At 34.7% G+C, this 20,479-nt stretch overlaps 1 protein-coding gene across 1 annotated transcript in view; it reads right to left on the bottom strand.

Annotated features, from left to right (window-relative positions):
• Positions 1-20,479, bottom strand: part of LOC136032275 (large ribosomal subunit protein mL66-like) — a 414,576-nt gene that overhangs the window by 338,459 nt on the left and 55,638 nt on the right. The gene's annotated exons all lie outside the window — the stretch shown is intronic.

Raw genomic sequence — 20,479 nt, 5'->3', positions numbered from 1 at the left:
TTTCTTGATCCTCATGTAAGCTAGCTGACCTAAATTACTTCTCAAAGCATATTTATTAACCTATTACCTCTTAAATTACAATCTTATACATGCCTAGACATCCTCCTTAATGCACTGAACTTAATACCCAAATAAAATAAAATTCTTCTTTGAACACTAGCATCGTTCCTCCAAAATTAAATGAACCTCAGAATCAACATCCCCTTTGCTCCGAAGTACTAATACTACTGACTTCTTAACGTTTAACTCTAAATCTTTGGTTTTTACATAATTTTTCATTACATCTAATCGCTTCTGAAGATTATCTCTACTATCCGCCAATAGAGCTTTGTCATCTGCAAATAACATAGACGATAGCCCAAGCCAATCCACAGAAACATAAGGGGTCCATTACTTTTCATAAAACTATCTAAATAATTAACAAACAAGGAGAAAATCTTAGGAGATAAAGTATCCTACATCCTTGTTTCACACCCACATGAGACGTTACCAGCCTACCATAATTTCCCATAACCCTCACAAATATTACCCTCCGATACATATCTGCTATTATTACTACAAAACAAGACGGCAAGCCGATTTCTAACAGACTTTCAATTAACAATCGCATATTTATCGAGTCAAAAGCACTTTTCAGGTCTAAAAAGGCTACGTATAACCGTCTATTTTTTCCTCTATCATATTTCCTTCTCAGTATATCTAAAGTAAAAAATATGGTCAACAGTGCTGAATGTTGATCTGAATCTCGCTTGCATCGGGATAAGTATTTCCCCCTTATCTAACCAATCTCTTAGCCTAAATTCCAGAACCTTACAAAACACTGTGCTTACCACATTTCCCGTAGAGATGGACCTAAAGTTCTCATGTAACTTCCTATTACCTTTCTTAACAAGAGGTGCTGCTACATAAGTGTCCCCTCAGAGAGGCCAACAAGCTTTATCCACTACAAACGAGAGAATTGCGGCTAACATGGATATCTAGGTTTTTTTCCTAACCTCAGGGCCTTTGTAGATATACCATCTGTTTCTGGACACAAATTACCATTCATCTTTTTCAACTGATCCCAAATTTCATGTTTAGATACAGACTTAATTAAATCGTAATCTTATGTCTTAAAGGATATGTTACCGTCCCTAGACCTAACTCTCTACCCTCTGAACCATTTGACTCATTCCCCCTGACATATTCTGACTCCCTAATTTTAAAATAATCTGGCCACGTCTCAACTGGCAGGACATCTTCTCTTATTTCTGGGCCCAGGATTGAACATTTAACTATCGACCAAAACTCTCTAGGGTTATTCACACCATAAGGTCTCTTAATTTCCTCATTAATTTTCATCTGCTTCTCTCTCTTTTTAACTCTTTTAACCGTATTATAATATGACCTTAATTTTCTAAATTCAGCTAGCCTGCGCACACTCGTTTCCTAAACCAATGGGTCTTTTGCTTTAAGTAGCCTGAAAAACCTAATTACCTCTTCCCTTTTCTGCCTACATTCCTCATCGAAAAGACCCTCATCTTTTCTGGCCATATGTTTCCTATCCTGAGATAAGGCTTGATACCCTCATAAATTCTATCTGTGATTACCAAAACAGCTTGATCCAATTCAACGGATTTTGAACAATTCAAAATTGAATGGTAATCCTTCTGAAATGCCTCACTTTCTAGTTCCATTTTAACCAATTCTTCTTTTGTCCTTGCCTATCCAAACTGGTTTACAGATCCTTTCCTCCCACGTAGACCTTTCATTTACCCTTTCAGACCATCGAGTAGCCGCTCTCAGCTTAATACTCACTGGCAAATGGTAAGATCCGACCAAGTCAAGGGGCCAGAGAGATAAACTACTTAAAATATAATCAATTAGACTAGGGCTAACGTAAGATCACCCATTCCAAAATATCCTTCCAACCTTCCGTCCATAATTAGTGATCCTTCCTTTCTACAAAAACTTGTTAAATTTCTTTCCCATCTATTTATTTTTCAAGACCTATCCCCACCTTTCCTAATAGGGAAAATTTACTCGCATTCATTCTCCAAACAAACATTCTGACCTGGTTCATTTACAAGGGGTTCACCAGCCTGCAACCCGTCCTCTTCACTAGTATATGCATTGAAGTCCCCTTTCTACAAAAACTTATTAAATTGCTTCCCCATCTATTTATTTTCCAAGACCTACCGCCACATTTCCTAATAGGGAAAATTTACTCGCATTCAATCTCCAAACAAACATTCTGACCTGGTTCATTTACAAGGGGTTCATCAACCTGCAACCCGTCCTCTTCACTAGTATATGCATTGAAGTCCCCTTTCTAAAAAACTTATTAAATTTCTTCCCCATCTATTTATTTTCCAAGACCTATCGCCACCTTTCTTAATAGGGAAAATTTACTCGCATTCATTCTCCAAACAAACATTCTGACCTAGTTCATTTACAAGGGGTTCATCAACCTGCAACCCGTCCTCTTCACTAGTATATGCATTGAAGTCCCCTTTCTAAAAAAAAACTGATTAAACTGCTTCCTCATCTATTTATTTTCCGAGACCTATTCCCACCTTTCCTTATAGGGGAAACATACTCACATTCATTCTCCAAACAAGATTCTGACCTGGTTCAATAACAAGGGGTTCACCAGCCTGCAACCCGTCTTCTTCACTAGTATATGCATTGAAGTCCCCTAGAAAAACAAAATTACGGCAAAGGTACATTCTTTTATAAATCTATGTTTCAGTTTTGATCAATTCTCATCTATGTTCACGGTTGTAAGAACTATTATTCGGAGGAAAATAAACAACACACAACATGGTGAACGTTTTTAATTGATAGTAATAACCATAATAAATTTTCAGACTCACTTTCTAACCCACAAAATAAATTAAATACATCCTTCCATACAAGCGCCGAAACTCCTCCAAAATATCGACCATTTACCAAAACTTTCCTCCTACACTCAAGAACATCCGAATCTTCTAATGACGAAAAATAATCTAGAGAATTACACGTCTCAACAAGGCAAACAACATCCCAACTTTCACCACCGGCTGCTGCACTTGACTCTAATAGATTGTCTTACTTTTCCCTACTATAACTTACAAATTCCAAACTACAAAACGTTAGCACGATTAACTACGACCCTGTATTCCCTATTCAGGCAATTTTGACTGGTTCTCAGGCACTACTTTATCCCCCCCCCCAAGTAGTATGCTCCTGATAAAAAAAAACTAGGGCTGTCACTATCTGGCGAGGTGCATATGATTCGTAATCCTGAATCGCATCCCTTTCTCGAGCATTTTTTTTCGCGCCTTTATCCTACTCTAAAGGACTAATTTTCTGACCATTTCTTTTGCCATGTCTGCTGATCAAAATCCACCGCAGGCTCTTTGCTAACGGGGATATGATACTATCCACCAACAAAAGCAGCCCAATCCCCTCTTCTACACTAAATACAGAATCAGTGCATCTATAACAAATCCCCCTCTTCTACACTAAATACAGAATCATTGCATCTATAACCCTGACCACTAGCAGCAGAATTTACTGATCCGCTTCTCACACGCGAAATCATATGATTACTTTGATCTGCACGAGCGTAGAATGTCCCAGGTTCATTAAAATCATTCTGAGGCTAGCCCTCTCATCATGCATACGTTTTCCTTTCTGATCGTCAATAACTGTCCCGTACGTGACTTATTTTGATCGTTCTTTACTAAGTAGTTGTATTGTCCATTACTTCATTGCCCCTGTGCATATTACGATTTAGGTCTAAGTTCTGATGATCGTGGGTTCTCATTTCCTCCTTCACGAAAAGTCTCATACCCCTCAGCTTTTAACGTAAATGGCCTTCCGTGCGCACTGCTTACACAATTGGTATCAACTTCCTACACGCCAATAAATATGACGAATTTAAATCTGGGGCTACTGAGAAATGAAATCTTTTGTAATGTGCAGCCGAAGTAAATACTGGTTTTTTGTAATTCCATAGACGCTAGTTTAATTGCGTTTGGTCTGACTTTCTGGTTTGAAGGTAAACGAAAAAGATCTTTGATTTCTGCCTGCATAAGCCTGGCGCCTCTTACTATTTCATTTAAGCATCTAAGAATGTCCTCTTGTAGACTAGAACCCCTTATCTTTAGGTCAAATTTGTAGAGTATCCCACTGCACCTATATGATGTCATAAGAAATGTTTGTATGATGTACTAACCTAGTACGCGACATCATTTGTAAAAACCAAAATTAAGGCTCTTAATAAATTTTCTCATACTTCTGACACATCTAAGTCGTTTTTTATGCGAGAACATCCCAAGATACCAATTTTCCCGAAAAAATATGGAGTCTTTTTCGAGAAAAAAAATAAACAGACATAAAATAATCAAATTAAATAAGAGTTAAGAGTTAAAGTAATATTTATCTTCAAAAGTCTAACACAAGCTCAGACGTGGCAATTCAAATGAAAATGCAAAACAGTCCAGAGAGCTCCATAATACTGGAATATCTGAAAAGAATCCTTTATAATCCCTGTTTTCAGAAATCAAGAGATATAGGTATTTTAGGTATTCGGTATGTCTGTTCAGGCAAGATATTTCACATACCTCAGGTATGATTGTCTTGGTACTTATGGAATATACTTATATCCTTGGACACAAACGGGCTAAAAATAGTCCTCAAGTTTTGGCTCTTGCTATAATATTTGTAATTATTTAGACTTACTGCTCTATACTGTCATAAAAGCAGCAGGAACCTAATTAATAATGTAATCAATTATATTTGTTTTTGCTCGGATGGCCCAAAACAAAACAGAAAATGAATAAAGAGATGAAAGTAGAAAAGTAAACAAAAACAAACTGCGAGTCATATCACCTCAAATGCAGGAAAATTCTCAGCTGTTTAATTTTTAGTTGAATTGTTTAAGTTCTATTTGGTTGAATAAAAACAAAAATTAAATACAGAAAAGATTTTTGATGTCAGACCAAAAACCCAACAGAAAATGGAGGGATCAGCTTCTCTTATCTTTAGCCAGTCCGCTAAAGAAAATAAAACTCACCAGTGATTCCTAATGGGTATAACATCTCATTGTAACCTTTAGGGGCTGGCCACAGACGAAACGACATTTTACCACTTAAGAGCCGAGATCTATAATCAAACATGCTGACTTTGCACCAAGCTATCATGCATGAATCCTAAAATTAACATAAATTACAATCTCTTTAATCAAAAAAATAAATTTGATACCAAGGAAATATGAAGTTAGAATAGAAAATCATTCACAAATATACACTGAAACCCAGCTCTGTACTCCGTATACACAGCAAACAAAACTAAGCCTACGACCTTACTTTCAGACACTGTAGATTGACTCAAATAAACTTGTTATCAAAGATAGCTTACTGCCAACATTTGAATTGGCGGTTTTTATGATACAATGGGTTTGACTCCCGGAAATAGCAAACTTTTTTTTTTCATAGACAACTTTCATTGCTTGTAAATAATACCTTAGGAAATAGCAACATATAGGTCAAGTCTAATCATGTTTTGAGGGAGGAGGGTCAAATACCTTAGAAACAACAATTTTAGGCCCACATTTTCCTGAATGACCTTCTTCAAGTTCCATCTTCTTCATGAAAGCAGAAATGTCTCCAAATTTCTCAATTGAATTATAGGTTGTTTTTTTTTGTCAAAAAATTTCGATCTGAATTCAAAATATTCAGATTTTTTCAAATATTTGCAATTATATACAATTAATTTGTTTAATTTTACTGTTTTGGTAAATTAGCCTGAAATGTGAGCACTTGAACTAATGCCTTTAAGTACCCTAATGATGCTATCGATTTTTCAGCTTTTCGTTCCCTTTTTTTCATCTATAAAAAGCTAACAGACTTTCAAATTCAAGCCATGGCTTTCATTAACACTGAATGTCTTGTTTCTGGAATGTTTCAGTAGTAGTAATAGTAAAATTATATAATTTGTTTCGCTTTTCTGTTTATGTACATCGAGCTCGCAGCTGTTGTGTGGCTTGAAAGTCAAATGACAAAATGTTTTCCTTTTTAATTACTTATAATTCTTCTTGTACGAAGTTTTAATAATTTGATATTGCAGGAGTATTTTCATTTTTTGGAATAGCTGTTCAAGTTCAAAGTCATTCAATCTTAGAAATATATTTTTTCCTTTCAAACAGTTCGTGGCAACTTAAGTAAGGAGTGACACGGCTCATTAGTAAACCCCTTATCATTTTTTTATTTTAAATGTTTGAAAAAAATCAATGCCATTCTACTGATTCAAATTGAGGATTCAGAGACCCATCTATACCAGCTAGATAAAAAATAAATAAAAACATGATTATTTGCTTTCTTTTATAAACAATTTTTCGAAAATCTGTTCTTCTTAAATGATTATTCCAAGAAAAAAAAAACTGTATGTCGTAATAGGCAGTATTCAGTATAAAAAAAAATACCAGATGTAGTCTAATGAGGAATTTAGTTAACCCAACTTCCCGATCCGGATGGGTTTTTCGGCAAAATATAACCGAGTAAACTGTTTTATCTTTTAACAAAATCAAGAATGAATTTCAAATTATTAGTGGTTTTAATTATACATGCACGCTGGAAATGATTTCAGAAGGGGAGGCGATTTAACAAATAGCAAACAATATGTGGATCACTTGGGAAGTCCCACGTAAGCAAAAAGTGTTTTCGGAATACACATTAATAATAAGCAAAAATCAATTTTAAATCTGAATAAGAAACGCCTAAAAAATAATGTAAGGGGAGGACCGTCGGTGACGGTTCAACAGAGTATCATTCAGTCTACAGGCCACAAAAAATCCCAGAGCAAGAGTGGAGGATTTTGATTTTATTTAATTGTGATCAAATAACCATATATATATATATATATATATATATATATATATATATATATATATATATATATATCTATATATATAAAAATAAGTTGTCTGTGGATCTGTGGATGGATCAGGTGACGTCACCTGAAAAAACTGGATCAGGTGACGTCAAAACTGAAAAAACTAAAAAAAGGCAAAAACTACAAAAAAAACTAAAAACTAATAAAAAAAATAAAAAAGCTAAAAAACTAAAAAAACTAAAAAAAGGCAAAAACTACAAAAAAAACTAAAAACTAATAAAAAAGCTAAAAAACTAAAAAAACTAAAAAAAGGCAAAAACTACAAAAAAAACTAAAAACTAATAAAAAAAATAAAAAAGCTAAAAAACTAAAAAAACTAAAAAAACTAAAAAAAGGTAAAAAACTAAAAAAACTAAAAACTAAAAAAAACTAAAAAAAAGGAAAAAACTGAAAAATAAGCTAAAATAAAGGTAAAAACCAATAAAAAACTAAAAAAAAACTGAAAAAACTAAAAAAAGGCAAAAACTACAAAAAAAAACTAAAAACTAATAAAAAAAGTAAAAAAGCTAAAAAACTAAAAAAACTAAAAAAACTAAAAAAAGGTAAAAAACTAAAAAAAATAAAAAATAAAAAAAAACTAAAAAAAAGGAAAAAACTGAAAAATAAGCTAAAATAAAGGTAAAAACCAATAAAAAACTAAAAAGAAAAAAAGGAAAAAACTAAAAAAAATTTTCATCTAAAAAACTAAAAAAAACTAAAAAAGGTAAAAACTAAAAGAACTAAAAAAGAAAAAAATAAATGACGAAACTCAAAGAGAAAGCGACCAGGACAAAAGGAATGTTCGATTAGCAATCAACAAAGCACCGGGACACAGGGAGTATAAATGACGACCAGGACATAAGTAAAAAAAAAAAACTATCTATATATATAAAAATAAGTTGTCTGTGGATCTGTGGATCGTGGATCAGGTGACGTCACCTGAAAAAACTGGATCAGGTGACGTCAAAACTGAAAAAACTAAAAAAAGGCAAAAACTACAAAAAAAACTAAAAACTAATAAAAAAAATAAAAAAGCTAAAAAACTAAAAAAACTAAAAAAAGGCAAAAACTACAAAAAAAACTAAAAACTAATAAAAAAGCTAAAAAACTAAAAAAACTAAAAAAAAGGCAAAAACTACAAAAAAAACTAAAAACTAATAAAAAATAAAAAAGCTAAAAAACTAAAAAAACTAAAAAAACTAAAAAAAGGTAAAAAACTAAAAAAAACTAAAAACTAAAAAAAACTAAAAAAAAGGAAAAAACTGAAAAATAAGCTAAAATAAAGGTAAAAACCAATAAAAAACTAAAAAAAAACTGAAAAAACTAAAAAAAGGCAAAAACTACAAAAAAACTAAAAACTAATAAAAAAAGTAAAAAAGCTAAAAAACTAAAAAAACTAAAAAAACTAAAAAAAGGTAAAAAACTAAAAAAAATAAAAAATAAAAAAAAACTAAAAAAAAAGGAAAAAACTGAAAAATAAGCTAACATAAAGGTAAAAACCAATAAAAAACTAAAAAGAAAAAAAGGAAAAAACTAAAAAAAATTTTCATCTAAAAAACTAGAAAAAACTAAAAAAGGTAAAAACTAAAAGAACTAAAAAAGAAAAAAATAAATGACGACACTCAAAGAGAAAGCGACCAGGACAAAAGGAATGTTCGATTAGCAATCAACAAAGCACCGGGACACAGGGAGTATAAATGACGACCAGGACATAAGTAAAAAAAAAAACTAACAAAACTAAAAAGAAGGTAAAAACTACAAAAAAACTAAAAAGAAAAAAAAACTAAAAACAAATAAAAAAAACTAAAAAATCTAAAAATCTAAACAAACTAAAAAAGAAAAAAAAAGGAAAAAAATAAAGGAGAAAAACAAAACTAAAAAACGAATGTATATACAGACCGGTACACCGGGATACAAATGACGACCGGGACACAGGGAATATAAATGACGACCGGGACACAGGGACACAACTACAACGGGGACACCGGGGGAAACAGGGGGATATAAATGACGACCGGGACAAAAAAACTAAAAAGAAAAAAAAATTAAAAACTAATAAAAAAACTAAAAAATCTAAAAATCTAAATAAGCTAAAAAAGAAAAAAAAAGGAAAAAAATAAAGGAGAAAAACAAAACTAAAAAACGAATGTATATACAGACCGGGACACCGGGATACAAATGACGACCGGGACACAGGGAATATAAATGACGACCGGGACACAGGGACACAACTACAACGGGGACACCGGGGGAAACAGGGGGATGTAAATGACGACCGGGACACCGGGACAGGGAATGGTCGATTAGCAATCACCATCAACAAAGCTCAAGGGCAATCATTAGAATCATGAGGTATAGATCTGAATACAGATTGTTTTCCCATGGACCATTATATGTTGCATGTTCAAGAGTCGGTAAACCTGACAATCTATTTATATGCAAAGACAATGGGACAGCAAAGAATGTTGTATATTCGCAAGTTTTACGTAGTTAAAACCATATATATATATATATATATATATATATATATATATATATATATATATATATATATATATATATATATATATATATATATATATAATTTATATGCAAAGACAATGGGACAGCAAAGAATGTTGTATATTCGCAAGTTTTACGTAGTTAAAACCATATATATATATATATATATATATATATATATATATATATATATATATATATATATATATCTATATTCACAGGTGGGACATAGGGACACAACTACAATGGCGCGTAACTATTATGGCGCATAACGACTTACGCGCGCGGGGGGGCTTGGGGGGGGGCGCGAAGCGCCCCCACCAACTAGGTGTTGGGGTGGCGCGAAGCGCCACCCCAACAGCTAGTATATATATATATATATATTTCTTACAACTTTGATGAATGAGACATTCATATCAGCAGTGACACACAATATATTTCACAGAAAAAATTTTCATGTACAACTTGGTCATCTCACCTGCCTTATATTTCTGCCTTATGGTAAATCGCTAATTTTCTGCGTTTTTTTACAAGACTTTTAAATATAAAAACTTTTTTTTATAATTAATATGTATTCATTTTCTTTTTTCATCTAAGTCTCTCCTGTTAAAAAAGAAAAGAGAGGACCATTGGAGTTACTTGTATGATATACCCACTACCAGTCAAGAATTTTAGTTAGGTTAATCCTAATAAAGTGTACTTAAGCAAGATAAAAAAAATAGAATACTATAGAAACAAATTTGGGCTATTTGCACATTATGGGAGGGGGGCAAAGTCCAGAGGGTCTGCACGCAAAATATGCTAACAGCAATTATTCTGCATTTTATGAAGTAGGAACTGTTTCCTGGCTTCAAACTATTCAAATACTTTACCCCTCCCCCTAATGTGCAAATATATAGCCCAATATATATATTGCCCATCTATTCTGTCCCTTCTAGTTGTCTTCTCTCACGCTAAAGGGTAAGAAACTAGTGAAAGAAACCAGTTTGCAGTATGTCTACGCATGAACAACTTGAGCGGTAGTGGGTATATCATACAAGTACCCCGTTGCACACCATTCAACATCATCAATTGATCAACAAGCTGGCCCAAAGCTAAAATGGAGCATTCTGCTTTCATGATCATTCACGATCATTCATCATTCATGACCAAATAAGCATTTACAAAAAAAAAGAAGAGTATTCTCATTTCTTTCGAATTTGAGAAGTAAATTTGATCAGTTGCGGCAAATGTGCTTTAAAGCTAAAATCCACATCAAGTCTTAGTTCAGTAAAACTATTAAAGCTAAAATCCACATCAAGTCTTAGTTCAGTAAAACTATTTGTAAACAAAGAAAGTATTTTCACTTATTATTCACATATTTACTGTTTATAAATATATGATTCGTGATTGTCAAAGGTAAGAAGGGTTCCTTCTTCAAATCCGCAGTTGGCATTCTTGGTGAAATGTTGGAGAACGTCTGGAAATATTTCCGACGTCATCCATACTGATTGCTCGCCACGACCATCACTACCAGGAGGCAACTACAATATATATAGGCAGGCCTCGGCACTGGGCATGCGGCAGGCTTGTGTATATTGATTCTCGTTATAAGTAGCAGCCTCCAAATGAATCGCCTTTGTTTGGTGCACTTTCCTCGGGAAAATGGTGGGTCTACAGGAAATACGTTTTCCAAACCAGAGATATCATAAAATATCCTTCACATTAAATTTCACTTCATATAATATATATATATATATATATATATATATATATATATATATATATATATATATATATATATATATATATATATATATATATATATATTATATATATATATATATATATATATATATATATATATATATATATATATATATATATATATATATATGTATACTAGCTGTTGGGGTGGCGCTTCGTGCCACCCCAACACCTAGTTGGTGGGGGCGCTTCGCACCCCCCCCCAAGCCCCCCCGCGCGCGTAAGTCGTTACGCGCCATATTAGTTACGCGCCATTGTAGTTGTGTCCCTATGTCCCACCTGTGAATATAGATAGATATATATATATATATGTTTTTAACTACGTAAAACTTGCGAATATACAACATTCTTTGCTGTCCCATTGTCTGTGCATATAAATAGATTGTCAGGTTTACCGACTCTTGAACATGCAACATATAATGGTCCATGGGAAAACAATCCGTATTCAGATCTATACCTCATGATTCTAATGATTGCCCTTGAGCTTTGTTGATGGTGATTGCTAATCGACGATTCCCTGTGTTGCTGTCGTCATTTATATATCCCCGTGTGCCCCCTGGTGTCCCGGTCGTCATTTATATTCCATGTGTTCCGGTCGTCATTTATGTCCCGGTGTCCCAGTCTGTGAATTCTCTTTGAGGGTCCCGGGCGTCATTGATAATCCTTGTGTCCCGGTGTCCCGGTCGTCATTCGTGTCCCGGTGTCCCAGTCTGTATATACATTCGTTTTTGAATTGGTCTTTTTTTTAGGTTTTAGTTTTCTGCCTTTTGTTTAGTTTTTTTTAGTTATACCTCATGATTCTAATGATTGCCCTTGAGCTTTGTTGATGGTGATTGCTAATCGAACATTCTCTGTGTCCCCATCGTCATTTATATATCCCCCTGTGCCCCCCGGCGTCCCCGTTGTAGTTGTGTCCCTGTGTCCCGGTCGTCATTTATATTCCCTGTGTCCCGGTCGTCATTTGTATTCCGGTGTCCCAGTCTGTATATACATTCGTTTTTGAAATGGTAAATGATGAAATAAATTTTCGTATTTTTCCCCTTTTTTTCTTTTTAGTTTTTTTTGGTTTTTACATTTTTTTAGTTTTTTTAGTTTTTTTTTTCTTTTTTCTTTTTAGTTTTTTTTTTATTTTCATTTTTTTAGTTTTGTTTTTCTCCTTTATTTTTCTTTTTGTTTCCTTTTTTTAGTTTTTTTTTATTTTTTAGTTTTTTTAGTTTTTTAGCTTTTTTAGTTTTTTTATTAGTTTTTAGTTGTTTTTTTTCTTTTTAGTTTTTTTTTAGCTTTTACCTTTTTTTTAGTTTTTTTTACTTATGTCCTGGTCGTCATTTATACTCCCTGTGTCCCGGTCGTCATTTGTGACGATTTGTTGACGGTGTTTTGTTGATGGTGATTGCTAATTGAACATTCCTTGTGTCCCGGTCGCTTTCTCTTTGAGTGTCCCGGTCGTCATTTATATTCCCTATGTGCCGGTGTCCTGGTCGTCATTTGTGTCCCAATGTAATTTCGTAATTTCGTCAGTCAAAAACATGACCTCAGCCGACACAGAAACATGACGTCACCTGTTCCACAGCCAGACAGACAGACAACTTATTTTTATATATATAGAAGATATATATATATATATATATATATATATATATATATATATATATATATATATATATATATATATATATATATATCTGTGTGTGTCTGTCGGGTCGTCTGTATGTCTGTGTGTGTGTGGGTCTGTCGGGTGACGTCATGTTTGTGTGTTGACAAACGTCATGTTTTCGACTGACGAAATTACAGACCGGGACATCGGGACACAAATGACGACCGGGACACCGGCACATAGGAAATATAAATGACGACCGGGACACTCAAAAAGAAAGCGACCGGGACACAAGGAATGTTCGATTAGCAATCACCATCAACAAAGCACCGGGACACAAATGACGACCGGGACACAGGGAGTATAAATGACGACCAGGACATAAGTAAAAAAAAACTAAAAAAGCTAAAAAAAAGGTAAAAACTACAAAAAAACTAAAAAGAAAAAAAAACTAAAAACTAATAAAAAAACTAAAAAAGCTAAAACACTAAAAAAAACTAAAAAAGAAAAAAAAGAAAAAAAGTAAAAAAATGAAAAATAAAGGAGAAAAACAAAACTAAAAAAAAATAAAAATAAAAAAAAATAAAAAGAAAAAAGGGGAAAAATACAAAAATTTATTTCATCATATACCATTTCAAAAACGAATGTATATACAGACCGGGACACCGAGATACAAATGACGACCGGGACACAGGGAATATAAATGACGACCGGGACACAGGGACACAACTACAACGGGGACGCTGGGGGCACAGGGGGATTTATAAATGACGACGGCGACACAGGGAATAGTCGATTACCAATCACCATCAACAAAGCTCAAGGGCAGTCATTAGAATCATGAGGTATAGATCTGAATACGGATTGTTTTCCCTTGGACCATTATATGTTGCATGTTCAAGAGTCGGTAAACCTGACAATATATTTATATGCACAGACAATGGGACATCAAAGAATGTTGTATATTTGTAAGTTTTACGTAGTTAAAAACACACACATATATATATATATATATATATATATATATATATATATATATATATATATATATATATATATATATATATATATATATATATATATATATATATATATATATGTAATATATATATATATATATATATATATATATATATATATATATATATATATTCACAGGTGGGACATAGGGACACAACTACAATGGCGCGTAACTAATATGGCACGTAACGACTTACGCGCGCGGGGGGGCTTGGGGGGACTCGAAGCACCCCCACCCACTAAGTGTTGAGGTGGCGCGAAGCGCCACCCCAACAGCTAGTATATATATATATATATATACATATATATATAAATTTAGGGCAGGCCTCGGCATGGGCATGTGGCAGGCCTGTGTATATTGATTATCGTTATAAATAGCAGCCTCCAAACGAATCACCTTTGTTTGATGCAATTTCCTCGGGAAAAGGGTGGGCTCTACAGGTAATATGTATAACGTTGAAGGGTTCAAATGACGTAATTAACACTTTCGTAGTTTGTTGCATCTTTGTAAGTTAGTACAGTGTTTTGGCGCTACATTTTGTTGGCGTCAAAGATTGTGATCTTGTTGTTGTTCCTTTAACTTTTAACGTATTTTTTTGTTCTTCACTTTTGTTCATTAAAATCAGCCAATTAAAATCACATACTTTTTCCAGGGAAATTGTTGGCATTCTCTTTAGGTAACCATTTCCAATTGCAATATATATATATATATATGTATATATATATATATATATATATATATATATATATACTAGCTGTTGGGGTGGCGCTTCGCGCCACCCCAACACCTAGTTGGTGGGGCGCTTCGCGCCCCCCCAAGCCCCCCCGCGCGCATAAGTCGTTACACGCCATATTAGTTACGCGCCATTGTAGCTGTGTCCCTGTGTCCCACCTGTGAATAGAGATAGATATAAATATATATTTTTAACTACGTAAAACATGCGAATATACAACATTCTTCGCTGTCCCATTGTCTGTGCATATAAATAGCATTTATATTCCCTGTGTCCCGGTCGTCATTTGTGTCCTGGTGTCCCAGTTTGTAATTTCTCTTTGAGTGTCCCGGTCGTCATTTATATTCCCTGTGTCCCAGTGTCCCGGTCGTCATTTGTGTCCCGGTGTCCCGGTCTGTAATTTCTATTCAAACAATCCCTGTGTCTCAGTCGTCAATTATATATCCCGCCTGTGCCCCCGGCGTCCCCGTTGTAGTTGTGTCCCTGTGTCCCGGTCGTCATTTATATTCCTGGTCGTGATTTGTGTCCGGGTGTCCCAGTCTGTAATTTTTCTTTGAGGTTCCCGGTCGTCATTTATATTCCCTCTGTGTCGGTCGTCATTTGTGTCCCGGTCTGTAATTTATCTTTGAGTGTTTTTTTTTTTTTAGTTTTTTTTAGTTTTTTACATTTTTTCAGTTTTTTTTCTTCTTTATTTTTCAGCGTCACTATGAAGTACATATCGCCGAACCTTTGTTTTTTAACTTAAATCTGGTAGGCATTGATGACCTTATCCAAGTCAAAATCCCAAACCCAATCATCATCGCTATCATTTTCAGTTTTGATATGTTTTGACTCTCGCTTTCTAGGTGGATTTTCATCTAACTGCGCGGTTTTGCGTTCTTTAGCCGCAAGCCTGTTTTCTTGCTGTTCTTGTGATTCCTCGGCACGCTTTCTTTTCTTACTTTCTCTATCAGCTGCAAGCCTGTTTTCTTGCTGTTCTTGTGATTCCTCGGCACGCTTTCTTTTCTTACTTTCTCTATCAGCAGCAAGTTTTTTGGCATAGACTCTTTGAGCAGCTTCCTCGGCTGTTGCCATTGTAGGTTCTTCAGTCATTTTACAATTAAACATTTTTCCATGAACGCATGTCTTAAATATCTTTAATGACGTCACCGCCATAGCAAAAACCGTCATAGCAAAAATGACGACAACTAACTTCATGACGTCAGTCGACACAGAAACATGACGTCACCTGACACACAGACAGACAGACAACTTATTTTTATATATATAGATATATATATATATATATATATATATATATATATATATATATATATATATATATATATATATATATATATATATATATATATATATATATATATATATATATATATATATAGGCTATATATTGCGATCAATTGCAATTGAGGATCGATACTGAGAGAGAATGGCAGCAAATTTCCCTTGAAATAAATTGGTTTTAATCGGCTATCAGTGGCAAAATCAATTGCAATCAAATACATTTAAGCTATTTTGAACATTAATTATATTTAGCATGTAGGTGTTATAGTGCAGACGCACTTCTTCTAATTAGGGAGGGATTTGCCCTCATTTAATTTTTTATAATCCCCCCCCCCCCCCTAAATTTACAAATAGTAGCTTTTATTGTATTTTCAACACATAATGTTTTTGTAATATTAATTGAAAGATTTGAAACCAAACAACAAAATGGAATAGAATAGAATCGGTTTTATTTGCACAATCTCTCGTAGTCATAAAACTTAATGGTGCTTGTGCTTACAAAAAAAGGATTAAATCAAACAGCGAAGAAAATCAGAAGACGAATAGGGTTAAATCAACAATTATTATACTTTGATACAAAGAAAGGGATAAATGAGTTGGAAAAACGATTTGTGCGTGAAGGAGGTGCTGCTAATCTGTCAATTTTCTTCAACCTAGTACTTCGATGTTTCACTAAAACTGGTGGTAGTATTGATCTGTGTTTATCACTTCTGAAAAGATAATTGTCAAATTCAAGGATCAAACCGAGACGACGCTCTTGAAGAGAGGGAATTTGTAAAGTGGATAATGCTAACTTATATTCAGTAAAAGCATCGCACAATATTACTTTGACTGATTTTTTTGTATTAACTCAAGGTGGTCACTTAGGTAAATAGTGTTATTGACTTGTGGGCCCCATACAGGACATGCATACTCTAAAATTGGTCAGATGTAAGTGAGATAGGCTATCCTTAGTTGTGCCACTGAGAAACCAAATCGACGCATTAGTATAAGTGTCCGCATCGCAATATTGGTCTTTTTGGTAATTGTATCGACATGAAGGCTGAAATAGCAGTCGATGCTAAACTTGACATTAAGCACTACTACCGAAGATTCACTAGGATTAGAAGGAGGAGGGCACACAACGTCTCTCTTCAGGGAATTAAAGCGAAGGATTTTAGTATTTCCTTTTTTGATTTGGAGGCTGTTCGCAGTACATTCATCTTTAAAATTGTTAATTATTTCGTTACAGAATTGGGGAACAGCCTCAGACTTTTCAACAATCTACTTCTGTAGGTCTGATAAGTCGTCTACATACTTAAATCTTTCTTCGTAGCCGGAAAGGATGAAATTTATCACTGCTAAAAACAGTAGACTAGCGATCTTAGTACCTTGTGGGGCTCCGCATGTAAGCTCGACCCATTCGGAGTTGGTATCTCCTGGGAAGAGACTGTAAACGCACTGATAGTGGGCTTGTAAAAATTTGATCACTAAAAGGAGAATATGTTTGTGTGCACCCACGGTGCTTAGATTTGTGATAGCAACGGAATGGCGAAAAAGATCAAAAGCCTTTCGGTAGTCTACGAGGAGACGGTCGACTATAGCACTTCCTCGGTCGAGCCACTCGACAATGAGATGGTACATCCGTACTAAATAAACAGTTGTGCTGCTGCCTCTTGAGCACCCATACTGATACGGGTATAGATGTGCAGAGACCTGTGACATAAGTTTGCGGTAAATAAACGTTTCTGCCATTTTAGAAAGGTTCGGAGCTATTGATATAGGCCAGAGTTGATCACAAGATTTTGGACACTTTAATTTTGGAATACTTTAATAAACGCGGACATATGCTCTTTTCCAAGGACTAGGGAATACCTGCTGATGGAAACATTGGTTGATTATATAAGAGAGTGGCTTAGCAATAAAAATGGCGAATTCGCGTAACAGATTTACTGTAAGCTCACCTGGGTAGGACACAGAGTTCGCTTTCAGTCTTAGGAGTTCCTTATAAACAGCGAATTCAGAGACTTCACATACGTCATCAATCTCTGCACCAGTAATGATAGTACCAATTTCTGATTTGGTGATTGATGGAAAAGTTTTACAAATGTCAGCAAAAAAAGAATTGACTTCATTAGCTGAGGTCAAGGCACCGCCCTCTTTGAGCACCCTTAGATCTCTGAGTGTTGTCTTACCGGTAAGTTTTTGTACTGAGGAATGCCATTTGTGGGGGTCTATTGTGAGTAAGGGAGTAATTTTATCCCTCAAATGCTACCTCTTGGCGCGCTTGTTCAGTTTAACAATATGATTTCGCAACGTGGCTGAAGTGACAGTATCACCAGCGATATGAAGGCGACAACGGTTTTTATTAATTTCTTTAGATCATTGGTTATTCACGGTTTATCAGTGTCACTCACAGTAAAGATTTTTACGGGGAAACAAGGCTGAAACTAATCCTGAAGCAGAGTAACCAGCCTATTGACTTTGATATTAATATCCTGTTCAGAGCAAATGTCCTCAAACTGATAATTACCGACCAAATGTAGATATCGAGTCCTCAGTAAGTTGTCGCACTGTATATTTGACTTGTTTTGGCTTTGGAATTGCCGAACTAGCTTCCCAGAAGATGATAAAGTGATCAGAATTCAGAAGGAGTCCTAGGGATCTCGGTGCGTAATAAAAGTCTATCAAGTTTGTAAAAATCAAGTCAAGTGTGCTGCCACTTTGATGGGTGGGTATTGTAACGGCTTGTCACAAATCTAAAATATTTGAAACCCATTGCCTATTAGTTTGATTAAAGTCTCTGGAAATAACAAACCCAGGAGAGACATGCTTGCGGCGCATTTTGTCTACGAAAAACTGAATGTGTTCAATTAAATCTTTCCTGTTTTTAGAGCTTTCAGGATAATAGACCGAAGCAACAATTAAACATGAAAATCCTTTTGATAAACGTGCAGGTTTGCATTCGGTCCATAATATTTCGTGGTCGGAGTTAATAAGCTCACTTAACAGCTTCGAGGATAGGTCATTACGAACATAAAGTCCAACGCCTCCTCCTCGACGATTCAAGCCACGATTGCGACGCGTATTAATGAGCTTACGTAACCTTTGATACGTGCCGATTCGTCAGAAGTGTCCTAACATTTGCTTATTACTATTATTGAGGCGTTGTTCTGCCTGACAATAACTTCAAGTGCATCAGTTTTGTTGTTCAAAGATCTAGTGTTACACACAAGTGTATTTGGCAACTTACGTTTAGCTAAAGGACGTTCAGGCTTAAGAATGGGCGGGCTGTCTTGGATGGGGCACACGGGGGTTTCGTCAAATCTCTCCAGACTCGGTATTTTGGGTGTTCTAGATATCTTGATTTTCACCAGGTTTCGCTCAAACACTTGTTTTGGCGAATGACAATAGTCACGGCTTGTCACAGTACCGAAATAGCACGCCCCGTACGCCCTCTCCTTTCATTTTTCCCTGCCCGGCATCCACGTTTCTTTCTTTTCGAATTGTTTCCATTGGTGGACGAAGCGCTGCCTGTGACTCATCGCAGTAAGTGCAATGCAGTTAGCGTTATCAAGATAGATGGCGCCAAAAGGTGGAATGGAAATGCAACTTTATTAAGTCAGTTTTTGGCACAGCGACGGCTTCTACAGGAGTGATTCTGGTACTCAAAAATAGAGCGATAAAAACTTCTTAAGTCAATATTATTTTCACCATGAAGAACCAACTTCCGCGCACAAATATAAAACTAAAATATGGTAAGATGTTTTGCTTACCAGACGGCACAAATGACATCTACCAAAATTACCCGTACCTAATAAATTCTAAAAAATACATTGTGCTCCATCCCTACAATTGTGTGAGAATTGACGGCCGTGTACCAAGTGTTATAGGAATATTTTTCTCATTCCTTGTTTTTACTTTGTAAGTAAGTTTAATAAAATGTACGAGATTTTATTGTTCAAGAAGCAGGTTTTCCTTCTGGTCAGGTACCATGGGAAGGTAAACAAAGGCCCATATGCAAAGAAGCCGGAATGCTGCGTTACTACTTGAATTTTCTTGTTTCTTGGCACATTGAAAAGTTTTAAGTAATATATTCTTCATTCCTATTCCTTGGCTTGAATATGTAGTAAGTTATTATTTTCGAGAAATTGCCATTAATTGTTTTGTCCCAATGAAAAATTTAAGAGTTAAAGAATTAATAAAATTAGTATTTACTGATAAGATAATAGAAATTCCAGAAAAATATAATTTTTCCAAAAAAAAACTATCCTGTTTTTCTACAACAGGAGAAAATCATAGAAAATGGCTGGTCAGAAATGGAATGACTTTTTTTGCTCGGCATATTTGCGGGATAGAATGTTGATGGCTTATGTGTGGCCATGAATTGGCTTTCCATGATTTTTACTCTGTATCTTTGTTTAAAAGCCGCTAAAAAATGGACTTGCCCTTTTTCCTTCTCTTACGTGGGTTGAAATTAATATAAAATCTTCTCATTCAGGATAATAGAATTTAAGTTTTTAATAAGAAGAAAGTGTTTGAGCTCATCTGCAGCTAGGAAATTCAGGCATCAATTCTTCTTTGAAGCAATATTTCGACAGGCCCTTTGTCGTGTCTTCAACAGTTCCTGTCAAAATATGAACATGTGAAAACAGTTCTGTCGAAACCTGAGCTGATACTGATAATACAAAATAGATAAAAAAAAAACCTGAAAGTGACCTTA

The sequence above is a fragment of the Artemia franciscana genome, chromosome 1 (genome assembly GCF_032884065.1).
Source record: "Artemia franciscana chromosome 1, ASM3288406v1, whole genome shotgun sequence".
NCBI lineage: Eukaryota > Metazoa > Arthropoda > Branchiopoda > Anostraca > Artemiidae > Artemia > Artemia franciscana.
The sequence above is the reverse complement of the archived record's forward strand: the minus strand, read 5'-3'. Positions and strand labels throughout refer to the sequence as shown.